Source organism: Mytilus trossulus, chromosome 6 (genome assembly GCF_036588685.1).
Source record: "Mytilus trossulus isolate FHL-02 chromosome 6, PNRI_Mtr1.1.1.hap1, whole genome shotgun sequence".
NCBI lineage: Eukaryota > Metazoa > Mollusca > Bivalvia > Mytilida > Mytilidae > Mytilus > Mytilus trossulus.
Genome location: NC_086378.1, coordinates 17592855 through 17606818, shown reverse-complemented (window position 1 = coordinate 17606818; position 13964 = coordinate 17592855). Strand labels below are relative to the sequence as shown.

At 32.1% G+C, this 13964-nt stretch overlaps 1 long non-coding RNA gene across 1 annotated transcript; it reads left to right on the top strand.

The window, feature by feature from the left end:
* Nucleotides 1-3297: 3297 nt before the first annotated feature.
* Nucleotides 3298-13334, top strand: LOC134723236 (uncharacterized). The gene is made up of 3 exons (XR_010108024.1): nt 3298-3397; nt 9795-9828; nt 11747-13334. It is a non-coding gene; the product is annotated as an uncharacterized LOC134723236 (long non-coding RNA).
* Nucleotides 13335-13964: the final 630 nt, after the last annotated feature.

Sequence of the window (13964 nt, the reverse complement as noted above, 5' to 3'; positions counted from 1 at the left end):
TTGAACCTGGTTTTATAGCTAGCTAAACCTCTCACTTGTTTGACAGTCGCGTCAAATTCCATTACATTGTCAACGATGTATGAACAAAACAAACATACTTAAATGATTGTCGTTATACTGAATTTTGAAATTTCTTGAATGACTAGTAGTTCAAGAAATACTGTATGAATGAAATCTTCCGCACGGAAAAAAAATGTATACTATGTCTGGCAATTTGATACAAACCATCGGCATTTGATATACTGACAAGGAGGTGTTGTGTGGTAGAAGAGGTAAAAAAATGTTCCCCTATGGCATTTTAAGAGAACAGGGGGAGAAATATCCCGCAAGTTGAAGCTAGATCCTACAACTCGAATTAAGCTTCCGAGGTATTCGGAGGATATGTAATTCAAAACTGACAGCAGAAATGTTAAAAAAAAAAAAAGATTTATAATAAATTATTTCCAGTGGCAACATAGAAAAATATTGTATCATATGTTCTAAAGTAGAACTTCATTGTTCCTCATTTGCATTAATACCTTAAATGATCGAATACTGTATTATATTTCGGCATTTTGAATAACTCTACCAAATTTTTCTCTTTTCGTTTGATAAGTGGAATAAATTTATTTATTTATTTGATAACGGAACGATAAGAATTTTCTCATTCGGAGACATGGATATCTTATGCATTCAATCAGCTTCTTTTGGCTCATAAATCATTAACCGGTTTAGAGAGTCACATATCAAACGAAAAGAGAAAAAATTGGTAAAGTTATTCTATAAGGCCTTCAACATGAAGAAAAAAGTCTCATTTTACTAAGACGACTTCTTTCTTCATGTTGAAGGCCTTATTTTACATTTGAATGTTGAACAGCAATTAAAGTTTGTTCCTTTGCTTTTGTGTTGTTTTATATATATTTGATGTGCATGTACTGATTATGTGTCATGAATGGATATCAATTCTCTTTTTATTCTATCAAAACAAAATATTGAATATTTGAACCCAGACGACGTACAATGCAAAAACTGAAATTAAGAGGATAATGAAAACATAACTATGCATACGTCCATATTAGTTTTAAAAAATTATGATTGATGCTTCCTGAAAAAAGAAAAATCCAGAAAGGTCCTTTAATTTGAAATAAACTCATCAAAGATACCAGGACTAAATTTTGTATATACGCCAGACGCACGTTTCGTCTACAAAAGACTCATCAGTGACACTCGAATCCAAAAAGGTTGAAAAGGCCAAATAAAGTACGAAGTTGGAGAGCAATATGGACCAAAATTCCTAAAAGTGGTTGCAAATAAACTCATCAAAGATACCAGGACTAAAGGAGTAGGTCCGATAAGGACCGATTTTGGCCTCAAATTTCAGGTTTCATCTGACGAAAGATGTCGACCACTTTTTGAACACTTAAGTGTCTATTTAATTTGATTCAATTAATTTATGTGAAAGATTTTAACTAATTTTGTCATTAAAACGCTCCGATTTAAGCTCAAATATGAAAAATCTACCAAATATGCTGAAAAATGTCACTTTTCAGATGGTTTTTGTCAAAAATGAAAGTGGCCGCATCCGTGTTCATCCTCAACCTTTATATATGTTATGTATTATCATTAAATACAACTTACATTTAAATATTTTGGATGAACACGAATGCGGCCACTTTCGTTTTACACGGAAACCGTCTAAAATTTAACCAAAATGCTAGAATTGTGAAGATTTCATTAATTCAGCATGACGTACTGGTGCTAGTACTCGATATATGTACAAGGTATTGTCAAATCAGCCTGTATTTATGTTACAGAAGCATTCTACTCTCCAATAAATAACTAAATATATACATTTTAACAATTTTGTAAAACTGCTATATTTTGGGGCCAAAAAGGGGTCTTAATTATGATCCATGTCACACTATTACTTTACACAAAAGGGCTTTTCTTTTTTTATATTTATTTTCATTTTAAACGAAATCTGGATGATTCTATTAATGAAAGTAATTTCCTTAACAGATTTTACAACTACAACTTCCACGACAATGATAACGACAAAAATAGAGACTACTTCTACTAACCATAAAACATCCAGCATTGAGAGAGAAAAAGGTAAAACTCAGATGTTTTATTATTAGAGAAGTATTTCATCTGACAGCATTTGATGCTGACTAATGGTTTAATATTAAATTTATAATGCATACAACAATTGTTTGTGGATGTATGTTTAGGTAGCATAATACATTGGAATACATGTAATGGAAATTAAAACAGTTATTATAGTATTCAATACAAGCAAAGTGAGACCAAGTGCGTCCTCTTTGAATAAGCATAATTTGCTATCCATGCAACATTTGTCAAAATATTCAAACCACATAATATCATGAAAGCAAATGTCCCAGCTATATACATAAGAACACAATTCGTCAAAATGAAAGACAGCTGATAATTGAAAAAATAAAACTCCTTGGAATGCAATGGACATTAATATTTCAACAAAAAATAGAAACAGTTTCTTTTATACTTTTTGATGCACACTAAAATAATGACATTACATAAAAATGTATGTTCCATAAGGATCCTTTCGTCTGATCGATTGACAATAATCGGAAAACACTCCAAAAGAAGATTTTACTTTCCAATAGAATACAATATTCCTGATGGCACGTGCTTCTCATGACAATGTCACATCAACATATTGAGAAACAATCAAAAATTTTGGCATATTTCGCAAATTTATAGTTGTACCATTTTAATGTTATTATTATGTTTGTAGTTTGATAGGGTGGAAAAAACGTTTAATGTGCGTTTTATTTTTCCGCGCCTCATACAAATTGTTTTGTGGTGAAAGGTTTTACAACCCAATAAATTTACAAAACAACGCATTTGATTCTTAAATTTATGATAGGAAACGACCCATTTCTTCTAGGAATCGATGCAAATGAATGTCATTTTTAACAAACCGCTGTACTATAAATGTTATAAGTTATTATCATAAGAATTATAGGTCTCTGCTTTGAAGAAAATATCAAGACTGATAAAAATAAAAATGTGTAACTAATACTTTTCATTTAAGATTTGAATTTATATTAAGTAATAATGTTAGAGGAGAAAAGGAAAAAAGGAAAAACTAACAGACAAGAAAAAAATGTTTCTTTAATCTCATCCAAAAACAAAATTAGATAAAAGTTAATTCAAATGTTGCCTTCTCTCACTTTTTCATCAGTTCAATAAATGCAGACTTTTTTCAGTTTTTGTATTACTAATGGTACATCACTAATATTTCTGAAACTTTTTAAATTTTGATTTATTTTAGAAAGTTTAACTGTAGAAAATTCAATACTGATTGCTGTGGTAATAGGACTTACTGTTTTGCAACTTGCAGAAGTGACTGGTTTATATATTTTACATAAAAAAGGTATTGTATAATATTAAATCAAAAAGCGGGAGAAAAAGCCAAACACACAATTTAAACCATATCCAGACAAAAAAGACGACCAGACAACAACTTATAAAACGCTACACAGAATACAAATTATTGAATACACTCATCATAGATACCAGGACTTATTTTTTAGCTCACCTGGACCGCAGGGCCAAGTGAGCTGTTCTCATCACTAGGCGTCCGTCGTTGTCGTTGTCGTTGTTAACATTTTACATTTTGAACTTCTTCTAGAGAACCAATGAAACTAAATATAGCATAAATGTTCCTTTCTTAATGAGGTGCAGGCCGATTGTTACTTTGTAGCCGAATTTTATCTTTGTTTATATGATTTCAAAAACCTAGGTAGAATCAGGTGAGCGATACAGGCTCTTGAGAGCCTCTAGTTTTTATACGCCAGACGCAAAACGAACCTTAGCAAAAATGGAAGTAATCGAGGAGTATTATGTTGCTACACCGAAATGGAACGTTATCAAATGTTAAACTGAATTCATCTCTTTTATATTTGTTCTCTGTCGACCTTCATTATTTAATCTAGATGTAAAATCCCGATGTGTTGCAAAATAAACTGTAAAATAAACTGTACCTGATCTTTCTGTTATTTACTGTAAGTTATATGGATAGGTTTAATCAACATAGCCACTAGTGTGAAAATTATTCCGTGGAAAGCTTATTATTATATTATAAGTGTCTGAACCAGTGGCAACTCTGCTACGGATTTAATCCATCAGATCATCAGCAGTGATGGTGATACAAGGCTGAAAACACATTCAGTATATTTAATTCATATAAAGCCCATAAAGTAAAATCACAAAACTACTGAACTCGAAGAAATTACAAGTGTTTTTAGAGCTATAAATTTTCGAATGCGAATTTTTAGTTCTTCCCTCGCCGGGATTCGAACTCCTGCTACTGAGATATCGTAGAAGCAAATCGCTTTGCACTTTGCCCGGCGCGCTAGAGCACTCGACCACTAGGCTCTACAATAATAAAGCGTTTGGTGGTAGGATGTTACCTTTCCTCGTCAGTGTTTATCAAGCGTTGTAACCCAGTCATGATATAAGGCATGCAGATTGATTTTTCAACAGTGAGGATGATACAATGCTGAAAATACATTCTGTATTTAGAATTCGTCTAAACATAAGCCCAATAATGTTAGATCTGTAATTTTGCGAAAGGACATTTTTTGTTCTTACCTCGACGGGATTCGAACTCATGCTACTCATGAAGACCTGTTGGTGACCTTCTGCTGTTGTTTTTTATTTGATCGGGTTGTTGTCTCTTTGACACATTCCCCATTTCCATTCTCAATTTTATTTTTTACAGAGTTTGTCTTTAGTGCAGTGTGGAGGCAGTAGAGTGCCTCCCCGTGCTTCAGGTTTATGCTCTTATAATATACTAGATTATGGAGTGTGTGTCCGAGCGAGAACTGCTCTAGTTCATTACTTTAGAAATATTTATCAAAAAGTATTCAGCCCCATTCTACTATTTAGTCAGCCATCAGTCCTACCCTGATATACACTATCTTTTTCGGGTAATTTATACTGATAGCGTTTGACATTTTCAGCCGAACAAAAATTTATCAATTTTACATAACTTTAATTATTGTATGCTGGTTCATATTCTGGACGCCAATCTTTGCTCCTTTATTATGTAATTCACTAACATAACAATTATGAAGCTTAGAAACGGAAAAATACTAAAAACTAAACTTGTTCAAAGGGTATCTACACGTCTCAATCTTCAAAATCGGTTATCTAAAAATACTACCATCGCTAACATTTTTAACAATAAAAATCGTGGTTACCCTTATATCGATAAGTGTCATGCCAAAAAATGACTTACATGTCCCCGTCTTTCCACCAACAATACGGTAAGGTCAACGTTTAATGGTCGCACATTTTCTTTAAATTTTGAAACTGATATAACTTGAAAAACAAACAATATTATTTATTTACTCACATGAAGCAAACCGGGGTGTGGTATTCAGTACGTAGGAGAAACTGGACGATATTTATCTAAACGCACTCAAGAACATCTGTATCGTTTTAAAAGACCAAATAAATTCAAAAGTATCATTTACCAACACCTTAAGAAGCACAACCATCCGTTTAAATATTTAGCAGTTCAACCTTTAGAAGTAGTAAATAAGCAGCCTGGTGAATCGCATTCAAAGTTTGTACGATCACGGAAAATAATTGAATTAAATTGGATTAAAAAATTACAGACAGTTTACCCTCTCGGTCTAAATGATAATATCATGGGAATTGGTAATATATCTAGAACCAATTCCGTTAACATTTTGGATATAGTTTCTAAAACTGTTCGTAAAAACCGTTCTCACGATCGTAGAATAAATCGCAATCAAAGAAAATTTCGGGCCAATCATACCAATATTTCGGACCTAATTTCTATTTCAAAAAACAACGGTAGACATTACCTGTTAACAAAACTCTGTTCGTTACCGGTTAATAAGTTCAATAAAATTTTGGAGGATTGCAACACAATTTCATATAGCAGTCCTAAGTATGAAATTGTTCAAATTATTATGGCATATTGTTATTCTAAATTATTTCCCAAAATTGATCGCCCTGAAGATCATAAAAAACATTTTATTAAAATTAAGTATGTCAATAAAGGCTTTGATTTTGTAAATATTGCCGGTATATTTAACGACAATTCTGTTAAAGAACAAATTCCTGGTTATTTTGACAATACTGAGCTACCTCTTATTTGTTATATTTACAAGAAATCTACCCGGAAATTTGTGTTTAATTATAGTCAATTGTGTAAAGATGTTAATATCAGTGAAAATACACCTACTTCATGTAATTGCAGTAATTCCGCATATATTTATGGACCCATTTCCCATGTTATAACAGGAGATCTTAACATCGTTCAAGACCGAGAGTTAAAATCATTCATCAGCAAAGGACCTAAATATCGTCCCCCGTCAATTATTAATTGGAATGAGTGTCGTAATATCATCCACGACTCACTCCATACTTACTGTATGAAATGGATAAAACGGGAAAAAGCTGACAAAAATCTTTGGACTCATTTTTTAATTCAGTAATGAAGAAAGTTGATATACGTATTCAACAATTTAAAGAACATTTTACTATTAACAATAACCACAATAAACCTATTTCTCGTATCAAACATAAACTAAAAGAACTAGCCAAGGAATTTGTTTTTGTCCCGGCCGATAAAGCTGCTAATAATATCATTATTGTTTGACGTAAATTTTACATTGAGGTTCTGAAAAAGGAAATCACCAATTCACCAACATTCCAACTGACTCCATTTTCAGAAAACGAAATCTGTAACAAACATAAACTTTTAGCCACCGCTTTACAAGCAGAGCCAAATACAATGAAAGTCCCAACTATGTATTGGCTTCCAAAGCTACACAAAACCCCTTACAAATATAGATTTATTTCGTCTTCAAGCCATTGTTCAACTACTAAATTGTCTATTCTTCTTACCAGCACACTTGGTACAATTAAAAACCTTATAATAAATTGTTCAAATAAGGCCTTCGAAAATAGTGGAATAAATTACTTTTGGAGTGTCAAGAACTCGTTTGAAGTACTTGATAAATTGCATGCTCATATTGGTGATTTTGAATCTGTTCAAAGTTTTGATTTTTCTACCCTGTATACCACATTGCCTCACATTCTCATTAAGAAAAAATTCACACACCTAATTAAATGGGCATTCAAAAAATCAGAATGTGAATATATATGTTCAAACTCTTTTAGGTCATTTTTAGTAGCAATGAACAAAAAAACTATGTTAATTGGACATGCTTTGATACTCTATATAGATAACATTTTTGTTCGCTTTGGGGATTCCGTATATCGTCAGATTATCGGAATTCCAATGGGGACTAACTGTGCACCACTTATTGCGGACCTCTTTTTGTATTGTTATGAGTTACAATTTATGACAAAAATAAGCAAAGACCCATCAAAACAACATCTGATAAAAAAATTTAATAATACTTTTAGATATTTGGATGATATTTTGGCTCTCAATAATGACGACTTCAGTATGTATATTAATGAAATTTATCCTGCTGAACTTACTTTAAATAAAGCTAATACTAATAATGACCACTGCCCTTTCCTCGATCTTGATGTCTATATCACTAACGGAAAGCTGAATACTAAAATTTATGATAAAAGGGATGATTTTTCATTTCCTATCGTTAATTATCCGTTTTTAGATGGTGACGTTCCCTTGTCACCATTTTACGGTGTTTATATATCTCAACTTGTACGATTCGCTCGTGTTTGTAACAATGTTTTAGATTTCAACGAGAGAAATTTATGTATTACTGAAAAATTATTACACCAGGGTTTTCGATATCACAAACTAGTCAAAACTTTTACTAAATTTTATCATCGGTATAAAGACATCATTCGTAAATATAGCTCAACATGCAGACTTTTTATACGTCCAGGTATTTCACATCCATTTTTTTATGGAAATATTCTTTATAAAGCACAAAGGTGTCAGTATTCACCTCAGAAACTTACAAAACCTTTAAATAGACTGATTAAGAAGGGATATAATTACGATACTGTTGTCAAGTCATTAAAGATTGCATATTTTGGCGTTAACATTGAGTCACTGAGAAGGTCTTTGCGTCGGAACTAAAGACATTTATTCTAAAAACAGTTGTTGGCATGACACGGGTTATGTTTTTCTCATATATGTTATGATGGTATGATACTAAACCCCTAACGGGAAGGATTCTGCCTGATGTTCATATGATGAAATCATAATCTTTCAGTCAGTTTAATTGAAGTCTGGAGCTGGCATGTCAGTTAACTGCTAGTAGTCTGTTGTAATTTATGTACTATTGTCATTTTGTTTATTTTCTTTGGTTACATCTTCTGACATCAGACTCGGACTTCTCTTGAACTGAATTTTAATGTGCGTATTGTTATGCGTTTATTTTTCTACATTGGTTAGAGGTATAGGGGGAGGGTTGAGATCTCACAAACATGTTTAACCCCGCCGCATTTTTGCGCCTGTCCCAAGTCAGGAGCCTCTTGCCTTTGTTAGTCTTGTATTATTTTTATATTAGTTTCTTGTGTACAATTTGGAAATTAGTATGGCGTTCATTATCACTGAACTAGTATATATTTGTTTAGGGGCCAGCTGAAGGACGCCTCCGGGTGCGGGAATTGCTCGCTACATTGAAGACCTGTTGGTGACCTTCTGCTGTTGATTTTTATTTGGTCGGGTTGTTGTCTCTTTGACACATTCCCCATTTCCATTCTCAGTTTTACTGATATATCGTGGCACAAAATAGCCTGTCACAGTACACGACGCTAGATAATATAGATAGATATATAAGCATATCCTGTTCGACGCAAAATCATGTTGTTACTTCATAGTGTTGTTGTATTTCTCGATTGAGATCAGCGCATTCTAGAATTTGTCAATATTTGTACATTTATTTGGCAAATATCTATCTTAACAATTTTTAGGGGAAGATATATTTTAAGCAAATTTGTATATGAGATTCATTTGACGCTGTCATTAATTAAAAAATATAATTTTTCACATATTATATTTTGTTCTTGTTGTGTCTATCTTTTTATCTTAGTGTTATAATGAGAAATTCTTATGACAGAACCTTAGATATAAATTGAATAATTGTGAATAAAATTTCATTTTCCTATGAGTCACTTATGCCTTTTTTACAAGGCGACAACGATCACACACCAATATGACTTAAATATCATCTACATTTTATAATGAGTATTTTGAAACGGTATCAAAAAAAATTGATTTGACCCCAATTTGATATTAGGAATGTCACAGTTGTTTAACGTTTGATCGGTAGGTATAAATAAAGTTGAGAATGTGGTGTGTGTGTGTAATTGTTCTAGACAATTGGAATCTAACAGCATCAATTAAATGCACTACGATTTTCTAAAAAGTTTTGTTGTTATTAACCATTGAAATAGAAAGACAAAGAACACATTCACACATCAACTCTGCATTACTATAAAATTTAATTATGCGGATAGGAAATCACTGTTGGCATCATCGAGATTAAATTTCGGAAGGTTTAGATAAAAAGTGAAATAACACAATTACCAAACTCCATGAATTTTTTATAACGGAAAGTCCCTTCATCAAATGGCAAAATTAAAAGCTCAAACACACCAAACGAGTGCATTATAACAACTGTCAACATTGAACTATTATGCATTGGCAATAGAACAATGCACTTTAGTTTAATTAGGACGACAAAGAAGGTTAGTTGAAAATATGAAATACACTTTATGAAACAATAATACTTGTATTTTGTATATTTGATGACATGCTATCAATTCTGTCTTTCATGCAGGGATGGTACAATTCAAGATTGGGAAAAAAGAAACGTAAGTACCATTTTTATAAATTTCCTGTTTACAAAACTTTATTTTTTTCAAAAAACTAAGGATTTTCTTATCCCAGGCATAGATTACTTCAGCCGTATTTGGCACAACGTTTTGGAATTTTGGATCCTCAATACTCTTGAACTATGTGCTTGTTTGGCGTTACAGATATTTTGATATGAGCGTCACTGATGAGTCTTTATGTAGACGAAACGCGCGTTTGGCGTACTTAATTATAATCTTGGTACCTTTGATTACTACTTGCAATTGACATATGTATATGTGGTATGCATGCCAATGAAACAGTTCTCCATCCAAGCCAAAAAATTTAAAAGTTAACCATTAGAACTTTTTTATTCGTAGTATACATTCGGTTGAATCAATCAAACAATTTTTGAAAAATTAATCTTATCAATTATTTACACATTGTAATTAAAAACTGAAATGTGTAGATTAAACCCTTTTTTTTCTTTTTTTTTTTTGAGATTAAACACTGTGTAAATACTAAAATCTCCATAAAGGCCAATATTCAATTATTCATAAAAAGAATAGACAAAGACGTTAATTTTTTCATCGATGATAATTCAACGTTTGTCGAATAATTTGTCAATAATTTGTCAAAGATAAGAGTAAAATATCAGTGATATAAATTAATTGGATTGAAAACTCAATAAAGGTACTAGACTTTTAATTTGATACGCCTGATGGAATATATCTTAAAATAAGTTTTCGAATCAAAACAAGGTCAAATCAAATATCAAGTCGAAAAGCATTGACAAACTGTTGTTCCGAAAAGGTATTCCAAATACATATGGCAATCTATGCTTCAGGGAGGTAAAACCCTTCGTTTTCTCAATAGATCGACATTGTTTTACACAAAACTGTACAGAACATGAACATAGCTATAATATGTTATGTCAACACAAAAATGGTGACTCTTGGGCTGCTAATGGAAACGTTAAACATTTGACATTAACTTTATATATCAGAAACTTATTTTATCTAAAATGAATCTGTTCTGGGTGTCATGCTGATTGAACATTCGTGTCAGTTTGTCAGTATATTGAAATAACAGATATAAGGATACACTACAGCAATCAAATATCGAAGAGGCAAAGAAAGACAGACAAAACCATGGCATAAAAGCAAAATATATCGTAATGTGGTCAATAGATGTGTGCATCCATAGCTTGCGGAGATATAACTTTGTTATTGCAAGCAAACGCCTATATGCTCATAATGATGGCTTATACGGATTTGACCCAAAGATCCTTCTTACCTTTGTAACTAAACTTTGCATGCCTTACCTTTGTAACTAGATTTTGCATTTCAACTACTATTTGTCGAGCGCCAAACATGAGACAAAGCGCACGTCTGACGATTCAAATTAAAGGACAAGTAGGTATCGATCATGTGTGAGCGTTTCTATCGCATTAGATACACTTCCATATGCTGTTTCACCTGTCATATATTATGTTTCTAATGAATATCGGGTTTTTTTCAGGGTCTTTAATGTAACTTAACATTTCATTTCAAATTCATTTTGACTTAATGGTAATGTGACAAATGAATGTAAAAGTATGCAAATATTCTCAATTAGATATCAGAAATAAACATATTGAAGTCATATTAATGATCGCTAACAAATTGATGAAAATGCCATAAGATGATTTCTATTGCATACGTATAGTGTCCCTCTGTTAGTTACATCAGATTTATTGGGCTTTTAGTGTCCGTTGGGCAATTGCCTGATTGACAATTACATCACTGAGATTGATAGATAAAGATGGATATGTATTTCGTTTTGTTTGTAAAGACTTATTTCTATTATTTTTTATAGGCTTAATTGGAAATATAAGATGGCTTGTAGGGTAAGCAATTGGCAATTGGCATATTGTTATTTGTTAGTTTTGTGTTTTAGGGTTTATGCTGACGTCAAAAGTGATAATACACAGGTTCACGTTTACAGTACAATGAATAGAGCTGAAGATAGCGGGAACAGTAACTACTATAATGAAATTCACTAACGTGTTAATTTACTGTCGAAATGGATGAAGATCTGTGTACCGGAAGTTGCTAATTAATGCCTGTTGTAGTAATGAGTTAAACTACTATTTTTAATGATGTCATCATTTTAAACAATTTCACAAAAGCATACATTAAACTTATCCATATAAGTCAGTATGGCAAGAATGAGACTGACGCTCATAAAATACTGTTAACACCGTATCAAATATATAACATTAGTTCTAGACTCGAGGTTCTAGATCGACCAATTGTAGAGGGTAAAACACTAATACAATTTTCTAAATCAATAAAACAAAACGCAGAAGACAAAACACAAAAGCGTTTACAAAACGGTGACTCAAACGTTTGCTTGAGTACAGTCACTTTGTCCCACAACGCACAAATATTAAATTCCAAGTATTAATCAAATAGTCAAACACATAGTCTATTATCACAAGAAGGATAACTTTTACTACATTCCGCACACTTCTGTCCAATTCTATATGTCTTCCCTCCATTATTGTAACCGCTGAAAGAAAAAAACCATTGCAAATGCATAATTTTTGTTAATTTCAATACAGTTAAAGATATATGTTCTGAGTCTAGACGTATTACGCCACCTGTTAATGGAATTTATACGAAAATGTATAAAAGGGATCGGTTTATTTGCTCATTTATCTAAAAGAACTTGTGGATATAAAGCGCAATTGAACGAATGAACGGATGCCACATATATACTGAGTTGGATTTATACGGCACGTGAAAACACAGGCACCAAGAGTTGATGAACGACAGGTAAAGTTTGTCGTAATTCTTTTTCTAGCTGCGATTGTTCCGTGACAAAACGTATTGATTGATAGGTATAAAAAAAAAGAAATTCCAATATGAATGTACCAGAAAGGAACCAAATATCACAAAAAAATAAACAAATATATAAGTTTTTTTTAAATAATAGTTATGCAGAGACCAGGAGGTCTTTTTAATATATAAACATTATGTTTATCTAAAATGACTGATGACGTATATTGCAAACACAATTTTTTAAAATGTATTCTTACAGCTTCTTCTCGTACCTGAGAGGTTACATAGGTTATATCTCACTCGTCGGTATTGACATATTTAAGTTGATAATACAGGACAAGAATATTGCAGAACATGCTTTCGATATGCAGGAATGGTTTTCAAACAAAACTCGTTCTTTCTAGATTAAGATAAAGAACTACATAAACTATCAATTTTGGTATAATGTGTTCACCACTGTTCATCTAACATTTCACACGTTGTTTGTTCTCTTTTTTAAGGGTTAAATAATTTAGTAACATCAAAATCGTCACATGAATTTATACCAGATCATGCTTGTTTTGCCTCTATTAGAGTTGAGGCATCGGTTTGTACATAATATTATCAGCCTTAAATAGTTTGTATCTTCTATGAAGTTGTCAAACAACTACTATAAACATGATAAAATATGTGTACCAATAATGTTTATTTAAAATACAATAAAATTATATCCAAAAAATTATTTAATTGTCTTATATCTCTGAGCATTGGATACTATTCCGGATTATAATAGAATATAAATATCTTATCAACGTGGAGGCTATGCTCAAACAGAACAGCAAGCTATAAAGGGCCCCAAAATTTACTTGTGTTGAACCGTTTTAACGGTCTAATATATATAGATGCATGTTTGATGTACGTTCATTCTTTGTTCTATATCTTACGATATCTATGAAAAACTGGTATCAGTTGGTGTTGTGAGCAACAAAAAGTAGTCTTTTGAAATCCCGTCTTTTACTTTTAAAAGAACTGTGTTACAAATTCTTTTAAAACCCTTGTATTACCCTGGTCCATGGTCACAAAATACAAGGAAAGCGTCGCTCAAACCACGATTATGTATATATGGACACTTCCACATGGTACATTACGTATTAGCCCACATCATCTAAAGACAACAATTCAAACCTATTAATTGTTATTATCATCCCCTATTACCGACTATCTTCAGATGAAAAAAATAAAAACAAGTAAAACTGCTAGTAACTGCTCACTGAGGATACCCCCGCCCAATTCTTGACGTTTACCTGAAAGTTGTTGAGTGATAAATTTTGAGAACGCGGTATAGCTGACAA